General features: G+C 43.1%; 1 protein-coding gene across 6 annotated transcripts in view; it reads right to left on the reverse strand.

Annotated features, from left to right (window-relative positions):
* The window catches only part of LOC124184400 (teneurin-a), a 514,944-nt gene that overhangs the window by 335,316 nt on the left and 160,504 nt on the right, over positions 1 to 19,124 (reverse strand). For 4 of the 6 annotated variants that reach the window (XM_046574045.1, XM_046574044.1, XM_046574041.1 and 1 more), the window contains exon 2: positions 18,811 to 18,846. The exons of 1 other annotated variant lie outside the window; for it this stretch is intronic. The gene's annotated coding sequence lies outside the window, so the exon portion shown is untranslated. Of the gene's footprint in view, positions 1 to 1,148; positions 1,166 to 18,810; positions 18,847 to 19,124 lie in introns of those variants that run through there. One more of the 6 variants, XM_046574043.1, reaches the window with a different exon arrangement.

Genomic DNA, 19,124 nt, shown 5'->3' on the forward strand with positions numbered 1-19,124 from the left:
TGACCGGAAGTTCGTCGAGAGAGAAACTCCTTGGGTCGGTAGATATTCCATCAGGGTACAAAACCCTGGGACACTTTGTATCGCGTGGTTTTTTTTTTTTTTTTTTTTTTGAAATGTAGCGAAGAGGAGAAACGGAGGCCGAAGAATCTGAGAAATAGACATCGCCGCCAAGGCAAGACTGTTTTTTTCCGGATCGTTTTCTTATTGTTTCGAACCGACTCTTCGTACTTTGTACTTTTAATTCAGACACTAATGAAAAGCGTAGTCCGATCATTAACGTGATTGATAAGAATGGCGAGCTGTGGGAAGAGAATGAGAAACAATGGCGCATCGGGGGACCGTCGTTGATTTATTTTCGGGTTGTTTATTCCCTGCTTTCTCTTTTCCTTTCTTTACTGTTAATTCGTTAAAGGCCCTGACAGAGAGACGTATAAAAGAGAACCGTCGACGAGGATGCGACCCGCAGAAAAACGGTCCGATAAAAAATTAGGGGCGAGGAACGAAGAAATTTGAAATCTACCAACTTTTCTCCCCGCACCCTCTGGATTCTCTTATTCTCCCTCACTGTATTCGTACTTACGGATCTAACAAATACGACGTATAATTTCTCATCACGGGCTGTAGCAATTCGCCAATGGCTCGCTTATTTTTTTCCCGATTAATCGCGTATAATCAATTATTTTTCCTAACAATCGGTGTTTTTTTTTTTTTTTTTTACTCCCATGAACATCAGTTTACGTGATCAAAGTTTCAAGTATTATCATCGTCTTACTTACTAAGTACACCTATTTGATATAACAAGTGAAAGATAAATGAACATTTTCACCTAAAATTAAAAAAATATTTCAAATGAAGCAATAAATTATGAAAAAAAAACTTTTCCGCTATTGAGACTGCGTGCTAAAATTTACGACATCTTTTTATCACGTGCACAATTTTAAAGAAATACGAAATAATCGATTAACCAATTGATTTTTCCCGATTCAATCGAGTCGTGTTCGATTATATTTTTCAACCGGATCAATCGATGCATCGATTATTTTCAGCTTAGTAGCCATCGGTGAATTATTCACTGACGTGCAGGACTTGACCGGCTTCGAAATACGCGAAATCATACCAAAACCCGATTATCGGTATAAGCTGATTACCTCAGAGGCTGCGGCGATCAGGATTTCCCATTTCCGTTGCCATTCTCCTTCCGATAAACGCGTACTGCATCCACCATTGACACTTCACACCGTACACGCACACACGAGCGGAAACATAAAGCAGCAGGACTGAAGGATCTAGTCGAGCTTTGACGCGGACTTTCGGTGGAAGAATTTCGCGACGTGCGCTCGTCACGATCTCGAATTCGACACTGAACTTTGAGCGGCGATGCGAGCTGTGTTTACAAACGTTACGTGCTGGTGTTTCTGCGCTTAAGTGTGCGAGTCTCGATCGTGAGGATCGGTTTACTCGACTAGTGCGAAACCTGAGAAATAAGATTCGAGATAAGTTTTGAACGAGGCGTAGAAGTTGGATATATCGAATGCCGAAGGTGTTCCTCTCGATTTGGCAAAGCCCGATCTTCGTTCCACGGTCAGAGTTATACATCCGGCTGATTAGCTTATAACGCACGATTTGGTTGACGATCGTTGTGACGCCTGCTGGAAATCAGAAATTCATACGCGAATTCGTGCAAGCTTGTTACATACTCGTGGCATGTATGGCGCGTTGCGATTGGCAGTTTGCGCTTCAACTTCTCCCATAAAACGAGCTAACAAATTATATTTCCCTTTTTTTATTACTCGCCTCGTAAACGTCTCGCATAAAAATGGCGTTTCCGCGGATTTTTATGAAATTTAACATGCTCGTAATATTTAGCAGAAGGGGGAGCAAAGAGAAAAAGTGTATCTCTTAGCAAAAACGGTTCGCAATTTGGTCAGATCCTTTTTTCCCTTCTTCTCTCTCTCTCTCTCTATGTCGCTCCTTTAAACTTTAGATTATATAATTTCAATATTTAATGCTGTGTAAAACCCATCATTTCTCACCTAATTACACGTGCCGTAATTGTTGGCTTATTGTGAAACATTTTGATATTACAGCGATTCTTGAAGATCACGATGCCGCGATATTCGGGTTTTCAAGTACACTCAACCTGATCCTGTATTCTCAATACTGAGTTTCGGACTCAACGAAACGAATCGCAAGGTGGAAAATTCAATACACGACGATTCTCGCGGTCTTTGTTGATGTCCTTTTATTCACTCCATCGGAAACGGATTTCTTGAGCTGTCGGAAGATAAAATCTCGAATATCGGATAATTCATTGTATGTTTTATATCCATATATCCACATACTGTGCTTTGTGAAACTCGCAAACCTTTCATATTTGCTCATGAATGCTATTTGAGAATCTCTTCTTTTTTTTTTATATTTTTACTTTGACATATAAATATATTTATCCTAGATGTGAATAGTTCCAGTAGCAATTTTCTCAGACGTCCAGGTTATTTCTCTTACGTGGTTAAAATTTGTTCAAACTATAACACCTGCAGAGCTTTCGAATTCTCAATTTTCCCATCTATCGCAGACTCTGGTTATTCGCCCGGGACACGAAGTAAACATTTTGAACTCTACGATGAGAAAACTCGCTTTCGCATAATCCGAGCAAGTCTAATAACACTGCAAAAAACGAGTTCAATCGACTCTCGACGACGACGAAAAGTTAAAAGTAATTGTTTTGCATTACTTGAAAACTTGAAACAAAACGTTGCGTGTAAAAAATTGATTCGGACGACGAAGAAAAAAAAAAAAAAGAAAAATACTTCGAGGGAACGCGGCAGGAAAAATCTGAAAATATATTTCGGCCTGATCAGGTGTGTACCTTGTAAACCAACCGCAACGATGTTATACACCTACATAACTCCCCTCAAAGCAAGGCGAATAAATTTGAATTTTATGAAACGCAGATCAGAACCAAGGGACGCGTATACCTACGTAGTATACGGGCTTGCAGTGAATTCGGGTACAGAAATTGACCCGAATTCTCGAAATCGTTCCTGCGCAGCCAGAAGCTAAGCTGCACAAGGACGTGTACCTGCAGCACGGAGGGCGGCGAGAGAGAGAGAGAGAGAGGGAGAGAGAGAGAGAAAGATAGAGAAATATAGAGAGAGAGAGAGAGAGGGACGGAGGTCAGGGCGTGTTATTAAAGTAGTAAATTTCATCCTTGGTGGCTTGATATGGATTAGACCCAGCGCGGAGGGCAATGGGGAGAAGAATGGGGTGGGGGGTGAATCCGAGACCGTCGGAATGTCGGAAAACAAAGTAGTAGCCGTGGCGGCGCCCGTGTAACTCGGTTTCCTCCTCCCCCTCCCGGTTCCTGGTTCCCGGTTCCCGGTTCCCGGTTCCGAGCTTTCCTCCCTCCTTCCATTGTTCTCAAGAATCGAGCAGCAGCACATCGCAAACTTCACCCCAGAAACCCCCCGACGAACTTTACGACGTCCCGATAGTGGGTCAACTATTTCCCCCGTTTGATTCAAGTTTCGCATTCCCCCTCCGTCCCCCGCCGATAAAGTTTTAGGCAATCCTAACCGGCGATTGTCCCCCACCCCACTTAAACACGACTAACCGTAAATGTTAATTAAGCCGTGGAAAATTTTATGCTCCTTACCGCGGTTCCTTTGGACAACCGATCGGAGGTTTCTTCTCCTTGTATAATTGGAGAGAAAAATTAACAAAGGGACTGTAACCGCCGTTTATGCAAAAACAAAAAAAAAAAAACATACTGCTGGAAATATTGACTTTACAGTCATTTGCTGAAGGGATGTTTTTATTTTTTTTTTGTTTTTTCAATCGTGTTTTGTGGCTGCTGTAGCCGGAATGTCTACTATTTAATGACTTGCATTATATTTTTACGTCACTGTCTTGCGGCGGTTAGATGTTGGGGTTAGAATAAAAAAAAAACAAAATAAATGAGTCATGTTATAACGACATTAAATTATTTACTCCTATCACATTTTCACCAACACTTGAATATTGGTACAACGATACTAATTTTCCCGTAATTCCTTATCGACTGCGATTGTAATTAAAAATGAACACTCTAATTGCGCAAAAATTGCGAAAGTTCAAAATCACAGGTAAACCAAAAAACTTTTGACCCGTTACACACACGCAACTTCAAAATTTATAGGGTGCAACAGAGGTGAAGAATTCTTCCCGCGATTCGGCGGGGCCGCCGGTCCATAGTTGCAAGAAACTGGCTAGCGGCCAGCGCATTAACCGGGCAAGGTTCTTTTCGCGAGAAATTGCAGTCACAAATCCCATTGGCTTTGCCCGGCTGGCGGTAAAGGTGGAGAGACCTGTGAAGCTAGAGCGAGAGATAGAGAGAGAGAGAGAGAGAGAGAGAGAGAGAGAGAGAGAGAGAGAGGGGGGGGGGGGGGGGGAGGCTGCAGATCGTCGACTTCGGTTCGCGAGGGGGACTCGCAAGATAGCGGCACCGACTCCTGGGGGGCCTGCTAGGCCGTTACCCGTAATTGGACGCTCCTGCATAATTGTTCCACCCCCATCCTTCACCCCCCCCCCCCCCTCCCGTCCTCCTACTCTCTCTCCCCATCAGCACCGTCGCCGATGCGAACCCGACTCAAACCCCCAATTGATGCTTGGCATCTACCCGAATTGCAAAGTCTGACCTGACGTCAACGTCCGGCGCAACGACTCCGTCTGCGATCGTTGAAAAGCTCTATTTTCACTAACGATGGAATGAGAGAAATTTTTATTACAGGTTACCGCTCAGTCCTTAACTATTTCAATTTTTTACCACAATCGAAAAATATAGGCCTAGGTAGAAAATGAAAATTAGATTTTTAGCAGTTAACGGAAAGTCTGGTATCCGTTACTATTCTTTCGCAGTAATGCTTGTGCAAGAATAAATTGACGTTAAAGCCTTGTTCAACTAAAAAAGTAGAGTAAACCGAAGAAACTGATTTTGCGTTGCAATAATCAAAAAAGGATCGACGATAGCGCGAAATGGTTACGTGTTATACCTCGTTTTTCATAATTCCAACAATATTCAATCAGTTTTTTCAACGATGCCTGTTTTACTCAATTTTCCTAGTTACTGTAAGAAATGAAACTTTTCTCAGTGTGGGAAGAAGTAAACTCCCATTAAACTCTATCGTTGCAACAGAAATAAAACCGATTTTGTATCACAGCAGACTCGTAGGTACTGTTCTTAAAATTGTAAAATAAGATTCTCCGACTCCGATTTGATCGCAACTTGTGTATAACTTTCAATCAAGTCTTCTCGGACGACACATCGCCGATTGGCCGTGTTTAAGGGTGATATTTTTCGCGACACTGTAAGAGGTGTGAAATCCTTTAATTCCGTTTTATTGAGTACGGGACGAGAGGGAAGAGCCGCTGCCGATGGACCGAGTGAGAGTCGGGATGATTTGAGCGAGGAGAGTGATAACGTTTGGACACGTTCCCGGGGAATTTCTCCCCGAGTTTTCTCTCCTCTCTTCATTGGCATCCAGACCACGCGACAAGCGTATTGTTGTCCTCGCTCATAGAGCAAATCGTAAAAGAATTCCCGTCCACGCTGTATATATCACTTCCTTTTATCGCCGATCTAATCACGCCGTTCGTTTCTCTCGTTCCTATATCTCTTGTTTTCCATATTTTTACTCACGTCCTTATCATATTGCCTTTTATTTGCTTCTTTCGTTGTTTCGGTGAAAATCTGCTGACGAGTTATACGTATAGGTATACATATATACGTATACGTAGAGTCACGTGCTTTTATTCCATTCCGACGCAGGAAGAATAATTTAATATAATATCCTCATCTGACCGCCGACGGTGTGTAATAATTAAAGAGTATACCTCTCTGACGAGAAGTAATTTCGCCAAGTAATTTCTCCTTTCCAAATCGAGCGCAAATACAATGAATTTCGAGTGTGCCGGGAGTATTAATCATGGCTGAAATTTTAAACGAATTACCATCTCCTTAAATATTGACACTGTAGTCGAGCGGGGAGCGAGGTGAGGGAGGAGAAGGGAGTAAGGGAGTGGAATCGAGTCCTGAGGGCCGCCAAGATGGGTCTGTCAAGTCGGCTTGCCTCTCCCTCCCCCACCCCCTCTTTGTCTCTTCCGGCTCGCCCGAGGTGAAGTCTGAGTCAATTTAATTCTGATTAATTACTTCTTAATTAATACAAACGTGTCTGGCAAGGAAATAGAGTATTACCGATAAGGCGATTAAACAGGATCCTTTTTATTCGGCGCAGGATCGGAGCCTCCGCTCTCTCGAATAACGATCGCGTTCCGCCACAGTCGCTTGTTTATTTCGTTTAATTTTTTTTACTTCTTTCCCTTCTTACTTTTCATTTTTTCCCGTCTGCGGTACAGGATACGTAGGTACCTACTTTGCGTACGGGTAAACCGAATTCTCACCGTGTCGCAAACGAAGTTCGGTGAGTGTATCTTTTGCTCAAGAAAGAGAGAGATAGAAAAAGAGAAAAAAAAGAAAAAAAAAACGCAGAGAAACGCAAGAGGGGAGGATACGTTTCGTTCGAGTTTATCGAAAGCTTCCAACCGACTGCAAGCCTCTCTCGCATGGGAGAAATATTGCTTTTCTTGAATTTGGAGGAGGCGGAGAGCGAAAGAGAGAGAGAGAGAGAGAAAAACTGATTTTCCTACTCACTCTGGGGTTCATGCGGAAAGTGACGAATTCGTGACTATAACAAACTCAGGGTGCCCGCAGGATGCGGTGAGGAGGCAGAGCCGCCGCCTCCGCCGCCGCCTCAGCTTCCCTCCTCGGGGGAATTCAATATTTCTTAAATTTTAAATCACTCCGTTTAATAAATACGTTATGATTTAATCTCGGGTTGGAGAGGCAGCGAGAAGTCAGCCGAGACACGGAGCGAGGGAAGCTGCGGAAGGAGGGGGAGGATAGCAATAATAACGCCGTTTGGAAAGGGAAATGCGAAAAACGGAGGAAAAAATTCAACGTCTCAATGCGCGACGGTGGTGCAAACCAGAAATCTCTCCCGGTGACCTCGCTCTACCAACGAAAGCTCGGGAGAGGTCACCGAGCCGGGATTCCGGCTGAGCTTTTTCTAGCGGCGGAGAGGAAAATTGCGTTAGCCTTAAGCCGGTCGGAGCATCTGTGCGCATACGTATGCACGAAACGTGTATATTTCTTTCCGGGAGACGTTAAACTTTCGCTTCTCTCCGAATAAACCCTCTGCAAGCATCCTTATAGGTACAGATCATTCAAGCTGTATAGGAACCGGGAAAACTCCTCACGCAGTGACGGGAAACGAGAAAGAAAATATGTCTGCACGGGTATGCGTATCATTTATACGTACATAACTTTGGATTTCTGTCGGAGGTAATTTACCAACGATATTTGTAAATTGTATAAAATATAGGCACCTGTTTGCTTCACAGAATTACCGTTGGACGATTCGGAGGTTATTTGTCTTTACAAACCGGAATCTCGGGAAATTTTAACCTGCGGGCGTGTGTAATTCAGACAAATCTAAAACATCGATCCTCTTCGAAAATACAGACTGTACAACTATCGAGTGGAGAATCCGTTCCCTGCGGAGGACTGCAGTTGCGGAATTCGCGTAATTCAATATCGATAGACCGGCTCGTCGGTAATAAAAGCAGCTACTAATTTAACCCAGTGAAAACACGTCCGACGGGCTTTAAATCGCGCGGATAAATAGAGGAAAAGAAATTCGAAAGCTGCAGTGTAAATTCATACCTCCGCGTATCGGGGGCCGGTTTTCAAACCGCGAGCTTTCGTTGCGAGTTACACGTACCTGCGAATAACTCGGGTAATTTAGGTCGATAACTAATTAACGAACTGTACATTTTCGCAGAGATCGGGATTCATTTGCTACGAATGCATCGCTGAACGAGATTGCAGGGGAAGTGGTACGCGTAGCGCGGTGGAAGTTGGTACCCCTGATTCTGGAGCCTCGCCTTTTGCACAGCGGCAAATCGGATAATTCTTGATTGGATGGCAATCACCGTGCACAATCCGATCGCGTACAGAACCCGAGTAGGTATCGTTTCGAAGAGCGCGACGTCAACTGCGAGGAAAAAAATTAGATAGAGGAAAGGAGAGAGATCGAGCTGCCTAAGATGATTCGACGCGTGTTCCGAAGCTTGCAATATTCATCGTGGCGTAGTGTCGCATTTTTTTTTTTTATAAAAACTCCGAATTCTTGTAGTAAATGTACGTAGAAATGCTTGGTACACGGAGCAGGCGTCGCTGATTAAGGATAAAAGGCAATTTTTTTTCAATTTTTCATAAATTATGTTTAGTGTAGAAAAAAAGTAGTTAACGTTTGTTCGCCTTGTTGACAATCTACAAAAAACACAAAACTGTTGGACCTATGAAGCTGATATTTTTATGGCCTGTTCTGCATATGTGTAGCTATATCCCGAAATACCATAAAAATTATTTACTAATATTTAATCCATTGTTTAAACAATTTGAGTTGAAAAAAGAGATCGAAATTTTCAAAACTCGGCTGTTATTTCAATTTTTTTTTAAACGAATTTGCATAATTCTGCTTCAAGAGATACCGGAAAGTGTACTTTTCAATAATCTCTTTGTTTTTGTTTCAGATGCTCTAAAGTTGAGGTGTGTCAGTCAGATGTGAATAGGAATAACTTCACGCGGCCATACCAGCAAGATTCACCATCAAAAACTAGCAAAAAATTTTTTTACATCACTTTATAACTTCCTCTGTTATTTGTAAAAAATTTGAAATCATTGAACAGTCATTGCCGATGACCGTTTAAATTTATATCTACGTTATATCGAACTAAGCTAAAATTTGTAAAAAATTTCTCCTTCACGGATTTTTTATCCGGTGTTAGGTGAGAAACGAAATAAAAGAAAAAAAAAAAAAACATGTTGCACTGTTTGAAGAGGTTTGGCAGGCTAGAATCGAGTAGCAAGGTATATTTTACCTGTCAAGAATTGGCAAAATCGATTCAGAACTGCGATGTATTTGTTTTTTTTCCCCTTTCTTTCATTCTTTTTTTGTTTTTTACTTCATCCAAAATTAATGAACTGAAATTATGCGAAAACCGAGGCAATAAACGCGAACGACGTTTTTGTTTCCGAGAGAGGATTGATCGTTGTTTTTTCATCTTCTTGCCAACGAACGAACAGCCGAATCGAGTAGATGAATAAACGAGTTATTGCAGTTAGATGAAAAGGCGAGTAAATAAATAAAATGCCGTGAGAAGATTTCGCGCAAAGAGCGTGGAATGAAAGAATAAAAAATGAAACATAAAAACAGGAAGAGAAAGAAGAAGAGAGAAAGGGCAGCGCGGGTATCGCGCGCAATAATGGAAAAGCGTAACGCCTCGCCTTGGAAGGAGATAAAGTTAATATCTCGAGCCCGGTTTTGTAATTGCCAATTATTTCGGCTTACGTCGCTCTTTGTTCTCGCGGCTTTAAGATCCGCCCTCAAACCGCGGCCGGAGGTTGGCCGGCATTTTGCAGTGTCGCAAGTGAACCGTCGAGACTTAAAAGTGATTTTGTAAAATTATTGTTTGTGTTTGTGAAATTATAGGATATGATATCGAGAGAGCTGGTTTAGATTTTTGCCGTTTTTCCACCCTTGGAAAAAAAAAAAAATAAAAAAAAGAACTCTCGGATTTTCCTCGGCCGTCATTCGCACGCCTCCGTTCTTCACCCATGTGTGAAAATGTCGAGAAAGTTTGAACCTCGCCATGGAGCTTTAACGCTTCATCTTACAAACGGAGCAGATATCGATGCAGTCGAGATTGCGGATGGACGGCAGAAGAACCGGGCGCGAATTACGAGGGTTGCTACTTCGCAACGCTAACGCGCTTATATACTTATGGAATAGCAAGCTGCTTGCTCAAGACTTGGGATCCTCCCCTCCTTCATTATTGCCCATTAAAGCGACCTGTACGTTATGGGTTTACGTTGCCAATTATCGCAGGAGGTGCACGGATTTCAGGGTCACGTTTAGTAATCATTCGATGGAATGAAGGAATTAATCTGTATGTGGACAAAGATTTCGAATTCCCTGATCTGGTTACAGTTTAATAATTAATTACACAAATTGCATAAAAATTACTAACAAATTGCTTAAATGGAAACTCGAAGAACGAAAAGAATCGTAACAATTCATACGTCGATATAAAGTGTAGAAAATTTTTATCCACGGACGTTGAAAATATTTCATCACAATTGTGTTTGTTTATACGACTTTAATTGTTTCGTTTAAGAAAGAAGAATATAAAAATGGCGACGAAATCCGCTCTGTTCTACCCTTCCGAGGTATTGCAAATCCTGTTTCGCATGTCAAGGTGGAATCAACTTATTGATTTGGAACCTTGCACGAATAACTGAAACCTGTTGTAAAAATAATATCGAAGCAGCAGCGAATAGAAAAAAATAATTCGTGGATATGGATGAAAAAAAGTGAGATTTGGAGAGCCGATTTTTTTTTTTTTTTTTTCTAAATATGACATGCAAGCGGCGCACTACAAAACGCGATTTTTATCCGTGTATTCCGGTGTATCCGATTTGATTAAATTCGAAATAGGAATTTTAGAGCGTTCGAGGCGAAGGAGGGTTGCCTGCGGGACACGCTGCACGCCTTGTGACGTATACATACACGCTATACAAGGTATGCATACGCAGAAACCGGGGGCGGCAGCGCCGAACATAAAAGTCAAATTTGAATTTGAAAACACCTGCTCACCTACCTGCCCTTTGCTAACTTTAATAAGATTTTTTTACTTTCGCATAACCCAGCCGTGTATACCTTGCACGTGTAGGTGCATAGACGTGTAAATAATATACAAGTTACATAAAAATGTCGGCGTATATGTCGGCTCATGCGGAAACCCGCGCATCAATATCCATATCGCCCCTTGCAAAAGAATAAGAAATAACAATGAAATCACGTGTGTAGCATAGCTTATATTTATTCCTACGCACGCGTATATTTTTATTTACGTCATATTGTGATACATGGTAGAGATTCGCGAGGGATATTCGAAGATGAATTAAAAATGAATGATTACAATCCACGTCACGCGCGGCAAATGATATCGATATGTAAATATAATTGCGATTCTAATTTATCTAAAATCTAAAGTATCGTTAAATCATTACTTGCGGTAAAAAAATTTCAAAATGAAAAACTATCAATTTTCAAGGTATATCTTTTCGGGAACACGGGTTTACATTCGTTGGCATGTTTATTAAAAAGAAAAAAACGACATAGCGATTATACGCGCGTGTGACTCGAAAAATTGGTTGAAAATCTGTGTGAAAAATTTCAGCTCCCTTTGTTTCTTCGCTTTTTATTTGCTTCAATTTTCCCTGATCACGAAATAAAGCGAGACAGATCTCTTGCGTTGGTATACCTTGTACCTCGCGTAATTTCGGAAGTAGGTAAGAAAACCAGGCAGAATTTACCAAGAGTCGAATAACAAAGCGTACGCCGAACGCGTTCTCGTTATTAGACAGGTTACGAATTCCATTCGCGTTTGAAAATCTCTAGGAAACTATCCCAGGAAGTCTCGTCGATCCGTCGCAAGAACGGCATAAGCAGCATCGGAGACGCGAGACTCTGACGATGAGATATTTCTCTCTCTCTTAAAACGTCTGCTGCAGCAACAAACTCGACGTTGTCTGCACAACAACTTCTCTGTTTATCGCTACTTGTTTCCCCCCCTTGTTCCCCCACCCGTCGCGCTACTAATTAGAGACTTTCAGTTGTAAACGAGACCGGGTTGCACGGCTCGAGTTTCCGCGTTGACGTTAACCTGCAGACCTCCCCCCAACCTCCGAACCGGGGAATTTGAGTACGAAACTCGCCCAAAATGCACTCAAACTTTATACCCCCTTCACGTTTCTTCTCTCATTTTCTTTTCCCCTCCAGGATTAAGCAACCTACAACCTGCCTGGTACAAAACCACATTCCCAAAACAGAGACAAGCGTCGATCGATCCTTAGAATTTGATCCCGAGGTAGGTTGTTCAACGGTCATTTTTGTTTCCGAATACTTTTTTGACACGAAACTCAGGACGGAAACGAAAACTTACTTATAATGTGTAAATAATCAGAGAACAGGGGTGAGTATGAAATTATACAATAGCGCATGCACATAATGTATATATATATATATATATAAATGCACATTGTAGACGTCGACGTGAACGCGACGTGCATAAAAATGTCGCAGCGTAGTCGCGAGGAGGCCCCGTTCGTGTGCAGATGCATACCCAGCAACAACGGAATAAGGAGGACGTTGTATAAGGTGAAGTTTGGATAATTTCTTCTCACCCGAGCGTCGCGACGCGGCGTCTCCTCCTCGTCGTTGCCGCAGAACCAACCCCCGGCACGTCTTGTGACGGAATACTAAATGCGAAAGAGAGAGAGAGAGTCTTCCTCGTCCTAGGAAGCGAAATTAAGTTTCGAGTTCAACTTGTGTCACTCGTCCGCACAGCGCTAACGTATGTCGCGTTCCTGGCTCGACTTAACCCCGAGTCTCCGCTGATCGTCTATTGATAGATACTTTTTTCGAAAAATGAGCACAAAAGAAAGAAAAAACCGAACAAACGGATTTTACGTAGCATATGGAACGAGCAAATAATTGGGTTTTTTCCGTCTCGTCGTGTCGCTGCGACATCGATTCTTCCAGATGTTTCGGAGAACGGATGGTGATGAAATTATTTTCAAACAGAGATCTAGCTTCCGTCCGATTCGTATCCGCAAAACGGACGCGCAATGCTCTACCGGAAAATCAAGTTTGTTATTCTAAATGATACAAAAAATGTAGGATATTTGAATGATTGAATCTGGAAATTCGAAAACGCACCAAGTCGAAAAAATAAGATTCGCTGGAATTACATACTTGGCGATAATTGGATAAATTTCAGCCTGAAATTACGATTTTTCCAGTATCCTTTAAAAAATTATGACGCTGATTGATAGTTTTTTTTAACACATTAATGCCAACACCTTCGATATTATCTAGTGACTAACTTACTTGCTGCTTACCAATTTACAAATAACAGCCTGCAATTTTAAGAAAGTGCAATTTATTTTCAAAATTCCCCCGACGTTTCCCTGCTGTAAGAAATTTCCCAAGTTTTACCGATTTCCAAGTTTTTCCTGTGCGTACGAACCCTGCCGATACACTTGCATTGAACCGGAATGAAGCACCTACCGTCGCAAGGACTCGCGAATCCAGAATACAAAAGAGAGAAGGAGAGGAAGAAGAAAAAAAAAAAAAAAAAACTTGAGGAAGAGAGCGATGATGCATAAATCGCGAATCAGGATAAGAGAAGAAACGGGGGTCGTTTGACCTTTTCAAGGGAGTTCGGCTATCGGTTGAGGGTCGCGTCGATTTGCCAAAACATTTGTTCCCCGGATCGGGGTCCCTAACGCTCGCGCCTCTGAGTTAACGATAAAAAAGAGCAATGCTCCCCGCCCAGTAACGTTCGCCAATCTATTTCAGCGCGCAAACCTCGGTTATACACCGCCGTCGTACGTGTGGAGGGCGGGGGGAGGGAGGTGATAGCGAAAGCCCAACTCCTTAATACCGGGATTTGCGGAGAGATCTAAAGCGGCTACGTGCACGCAATTTTTTGCAAATTCGCCCGGAAGAAGCCGAGGCGCGTATCCTCTTCACCCTCGCTGCAGCAAAGTTCACCCCATGAGTTGCAGCAACCCTTCCGAGCTTGCGGTTCCGGCCGTTACCTAATGCGTATAAAATGGCCCGGTGATCCTCCCCCCAAGTCCTGCACGTAACCGCCTCGCGTTTAGATTTCATCCCCCGGGCAACGTTCGAGTTATACCTGCATCGATCAATCTCAGGAATTGAAATTTAAAATGCGCAAATTCTTTCATTGCTCGAATCAACCTTGCTTACGAAGCTTTTTTTTTTTTTTACGCGAAATGCAGCGAAAGTGAGATCGTCCTTTCGTCGTCGCCTCTCGAGGCTTCTCGTCGGACGCTGGGGGATTGGGGGGAAAGCGTGGCAACTCGAAAAACCTCCCCCCCGGTTTGGAAAGGGTCGTACCTTTGACCGACGAGCAAACAGAGGCGGATCACGTCCCCGGTCCCGAGGGATGGCGTTTAGTACTTTCGACTCCTCCCCTTGCCACTCGCAAGCCGGGACCACAAATTACACAAAACACTGATATAAATCGCTCGATAACGCAGCTCGCCTCCGGCGTTACCGATATATCGTGTAGTAGGGAAATTTGGCAAAGTGCCGGGCGTAGCTCGCGGTTTTACAGGAACTCCGAGCGCTCGACAACGACCGTCCAGAATTTTTGCTAATTGCAAAAATGTGGAAGGGAAAAAACGTTAAAAGTTGCTGCCGATGAATTTTCGTTCACCCCGTTTTCGAATATTTATCGCGCACGGAAGGATTCGACGAGGCGAACCGTTTTATACGGATACGCGATTCGCTAAGGTTAGAAACGACTTATCGTGTTTTGTCTCCGAAGCTGCACTCGACTCTATACAGTCAGTCAACTTTTCCTCAACAGCTGTATTTACGCCGGCGGCTATCTCCCCTGTAACGCGTTAATGTCGCCGTATAGCGAAGACTCCTAAATCACTCTATTCACCCTATTTTGTACCCGCAAAACCCGCTTAGCATCAAACTCCCAACTTCAAGACTTTGCCTCTTGCCCCCCCCCCCCTGTTATACAACCAAAGTTTCGTAACGAGCTAGGTGGAAAAAAATTGTTTCAATATTTCTTACCCCCGCAGCCAAGGCGGTGTTTAAACGGATTTGAAATATAAATTTCTCCTTTCGGTATACTTTGAACATAATAATAACGCCGTGCGAGATAGACGCTGTTAGAAAATCATTCCGGCGGATATTTCTGATGACAGGCAGAAAAAAAAAATACAAAAAAAAAAAATAAGCAATTACATCCCTCACGAAGCTTTCTACACTTTCCATTTGTGCACGACTGTAAATACAACCAAAGACCGAGGGTTGTTGGAAAATTCGGAGAAATCGGTAATGGGGGCCGGATATGCCGAGAAAAAAAAAAACGAAGAAAATATGACAATCCAACTCTCATCCGATCATGTATTACCCTGTAATACGGGTGAATTCGGTGTCGGGATACCGGCACTGGTCGGCACGTGTTAACGAACGTGCCGATGTAGAACCCGGGATGTCATACCTGCCTGTAAATTCGTCCGATACATGTTTCAGCTTGCACAAAGTAGCTTATCGGCTTTGCCACGTGGCACGACGATGAAGCTCGACGATTCCCGGCACAAAGGGGTTTTAATTAAACCGTCAAAAACAAAAGGCAATGAAAAATAATAGAGCGCGGAATGAAGGAAAGGAAAAATTGAACAAACATCGCTTTCAAAATATACGGGCAAATTTAATTTTATAGGTGTAATGTATCATTGATACATTCGAATATAACCATAATCTATGGGTGTCACGTTCGAAAATTTATCGATATTCAGGTATCAATTTTCACTTCGTTCCCCTCTCTTTTCGAACTTGTACATGCGAGTCAATCGACGGAACTCAATGAACTGTCGTACCATACTTTTTCCTCACAAAATTAGCGAAAGAAGTTTAAATTCGGTCTCCAATGAGATCGAGCGCAACGAGCAAGACGACTTATAAAGTCGACTTATCGTTTAAATCACCTTTTCTTGCCCGAATTTTCCTGCAAGGTGTTATATCTTTCGTCTGAATCGTAGTATAAGAATGAGGTAGTCGATTCCGTCAAGCTTGAGTGGAATCTCACGTACCTACGTCTAATTTACCGCCGTGCCTCGAGGCGCGCGGCGATAGGACAGGTACGATTCGATGTGAAAAGAGGAAAAAGAGGAAGAAAGAAAAAAAAATGGGAGGGGGGAGAACAGCGCTGCTAGAGGGTGGTTTTCACCCTATGCAGAGGGATTGAAGTGGAAGCGAGTGAGTCCAAACACGCGAGCCGCCGAACGCCGCTCGTGACGTTCGACGTTCCTGCAGGGAGTGATTCGAGCAAACAGGAAAGCTCACAGCCGAAGATAAACACCGGAGGTTCCTGGCAGCGGCCACGGGTCGAATTTACATCGGTTATGCGCGCACCACCTATGCAAGCCCCAGAAACCATAAACGCGCTCTGCCGTTGCATGATAGCCCCGAGGGCTTCGAGAGCTTGCAGCTGCGGTCTAGAGCTTGTGGAAATTCGAATAATATTTCTCCGAGTCTGTTGCACCCCGAAGGAGATTCGTTATTTTTACCCCCTCCCTTCTTTTTTCCATCACAGAGTCGTCACTTTGTTACTTTTTATCTTTCGAGGCGGTATGAAGTTGGTGCTTTTTACGATATTGAATAGTGGTATGAAAAAGCTGGAACTCTGAAACGATTGTGAAGAAATTTTTGTTACGGTAATGGAGAAAAAATAAATAAATAAAATAAAATAAAAAAATAACATCCTTTTTTATTATCACGTCGCGGGGTGACAATTTTTCAACTTCGATGCATATCAAAATGATCGAAGAAACCGCAAGTATAAAAATCGTACCAATTTCTCATTTATTTCCTTCGTCGCTGTGACGTTGAAACAAAATTTAACGACTCCGTGACAAGTGCGATGCTTTAAAATCTCTCCAAAAATCATCAACAAAGATAAGAGAGATTATTTTCATTAAGTTCAGCGATGTCGTTTCGAAAAGTTTGAAACTTAGACAAAAGAAAGTAGACGTTGAGGGTGTTCAAAGTACGGAAAGCCGATAGACGAGAGAATTTTTTTCAGTCCAGTCGGGGTTTCGCGCGTAACGGTGAAAAGGTGGCCCATTTTTTTTTCTTTATCCTCTCCTTCTCTTTACCTCTCATCTCAGTTTCAAGAGGTTGAGAATCTGCCTTCCTGAGAGGGTTTCAGCTGATGCACGACGAGACGCACGGCCAGGTGCTTCAACAACGGCCTCCGTACGTACAATTTTACCACCCTTTTTCACGCGGTCGTAATAAGCACAGGCCATCCAAGGCGATCCAAGGCCCAAAGTAGGATACCGTAGTTGACGCGCTTCAAATCACGACGTTTTTGCAAGACACGTGCGTAGGCGAGCGTGTGTGCGCGTCACACCGACAACTCCAGCTCTCTTCCGAACCATTGACAAAATATTTTTCACCCCCACCCTCGTTCGCTGCAGCTTTCTTAACCCTGTTTAGATACCGCCAGCGTTTCTAGAGCCACCTTTTATACCTACCGCTTCACTTTTTTCCAAACCCCTCCCCCTCACCGACCGACCTCGAACTCGCGATAAGCTTTCAGCAGCGGGAAATGTCTGTGTGAAAAAGTATGGGTATTGATCCGGCTACTCCGCCTCGAACGAATTTATATACCCGCACCCTTGCATCGCGGAGAGCCAGGCAACAGGGTGGATAAACTTTTGTTAACATCGAGTGTATTCGAGCATTGACATGATTACGACGAGATGAAATTGAACCGTGATCTCGGTTCGTGTAACGACGATGGTCAACGATCGTTATTCTGCGTTTTTGAAGTACCGAAGATATATCTAGCGAAATTCTATCAGAGAGACGGAATTTAAATACCGATTAGCCAGGTGGCAAAATTGCAATATTGACAAAAGATTGGGGAGAAATCATCGCGTTTGGTGCGGATTTCCGCGTTTACGTAAATCGAAGATTTTACCTCGTACGTATCGTCGCTACGTAACTGACGGATGGAGAAAGAATGAAATCGACAGCTCGGTAGGATAATAACGGAAAAAGACAGATGTATTTGGCGAGTCACGTGGATACAGGTGAGTGCGGATGGGATGAAATGCGGAAGAATCGCGGTATGCGGGCGGAAGAGGAGGAATGACAGGAGCGGAGTCGCGTTGCGAGGAACGTGAAAGACGGTTTGTCCTGCCGATGAGAAGACGAAGCGAAGATGCGCGAAAATACACTTTGCAGACTTGGTGTGGGTACCTGTTATGCCTGTAATAGGAAACCTATGCATCGTGGTAGCAGCCAATTTTTTGACACCGTGAAAATGTTTCACATTGAATACCGCGAGCTATTGCCAAATGATTACGACCGCAGTAATATAACCTCTGCGAAGGTAGACCTCGTTAAAGATCCGTGTTTATGAGGAGATTTCTATTCGTTCATTCGGACGCAATTTCTGGATCTTCCCGAACAAATTTCGAAAAAATTCGAAACAAAAACCACCCCAGCCTGCATAGGTGTGACTTGTCTTTGACGAGGGAATTAATTGCGAGATCGATTGATCGAGAAACAACTATCTTAGAGGAATCTGCAACGTACGATTATTTTGCGAGTGATAAAATTGATGAAATAAAAGAAAAGCAAGCAAATATTTTTGAAAAACGTCGGATTCCAAATCCCTACGATAAGTGATATGAAAAATTGTAAAGCTCGAGCTTTCGCCCGAGCCACCACTGCGGCATTAGCCATTAACGAGGTTGAATTTAGCCTCGTGAGGTTGTTCGAGCGTAACTCTGTCCCGTCGTTACGAGATGGGCGCCCTCGCTCGCGTGCCGGGTATTAACGAGGCATTACTGCATGTTTTAAGCCCTTCTCGCCCGCCGAAAGCCACCCAAAATATGGATTCAACATTGGCCTGCCCACTACTGCTAATTATAAGCGTAGTAATTCCGCCTTAATTTTATCCGACGATGAATCGATAAAGCAAACGGCGTCGCAATCAACCCGCGTTGTTGCCACAGTCACGCCTTGTTCGATAAACATCCCCGATATTGAGCCGCGATGATTCAAGCGATGGCCGATTACTCACCTTTTGTAATTCAGACCGGAGAAGTCGGTGATCGTTCTGAAACAGAAAGAGATCAGACGATACTTTGGTGCGCGTGTTTTACTTCGATTAAATTATTATTCTTACTTTGGATGGTTCCTTTTACTTAATTTCTTTCATTCTTTTCTTTTCTTTCACGGCGATAGAACGAATAGTCGCCTTCCGCTTTGCGATGCAGGAAACAAGAGGTATAGAGAGAAAATTTTCAACTTTTCCACTCTATCAGGCTGCACACTCGTTGATGAATTTTCAAGGGGAAAAATATTTGCGCCAGAGCAGTCGCAGCTCGGTAATAT

This window comes from Neodiprion fabricii, chromosome 6 (genome assembly GCF_021155785.1).
Source record: "Neodiprion fabricii isolate iyNeoFabr1 chromosome 6, iyNeoFabr1.1, whole genome shotgun sequence".
Taxonomy (NCBI): Eukaryota; Metazoa; Arthropoda; class Insecta; order Hymenoptera; family Diprionidae; genus Neodiprion; species Neodiprion fabricii.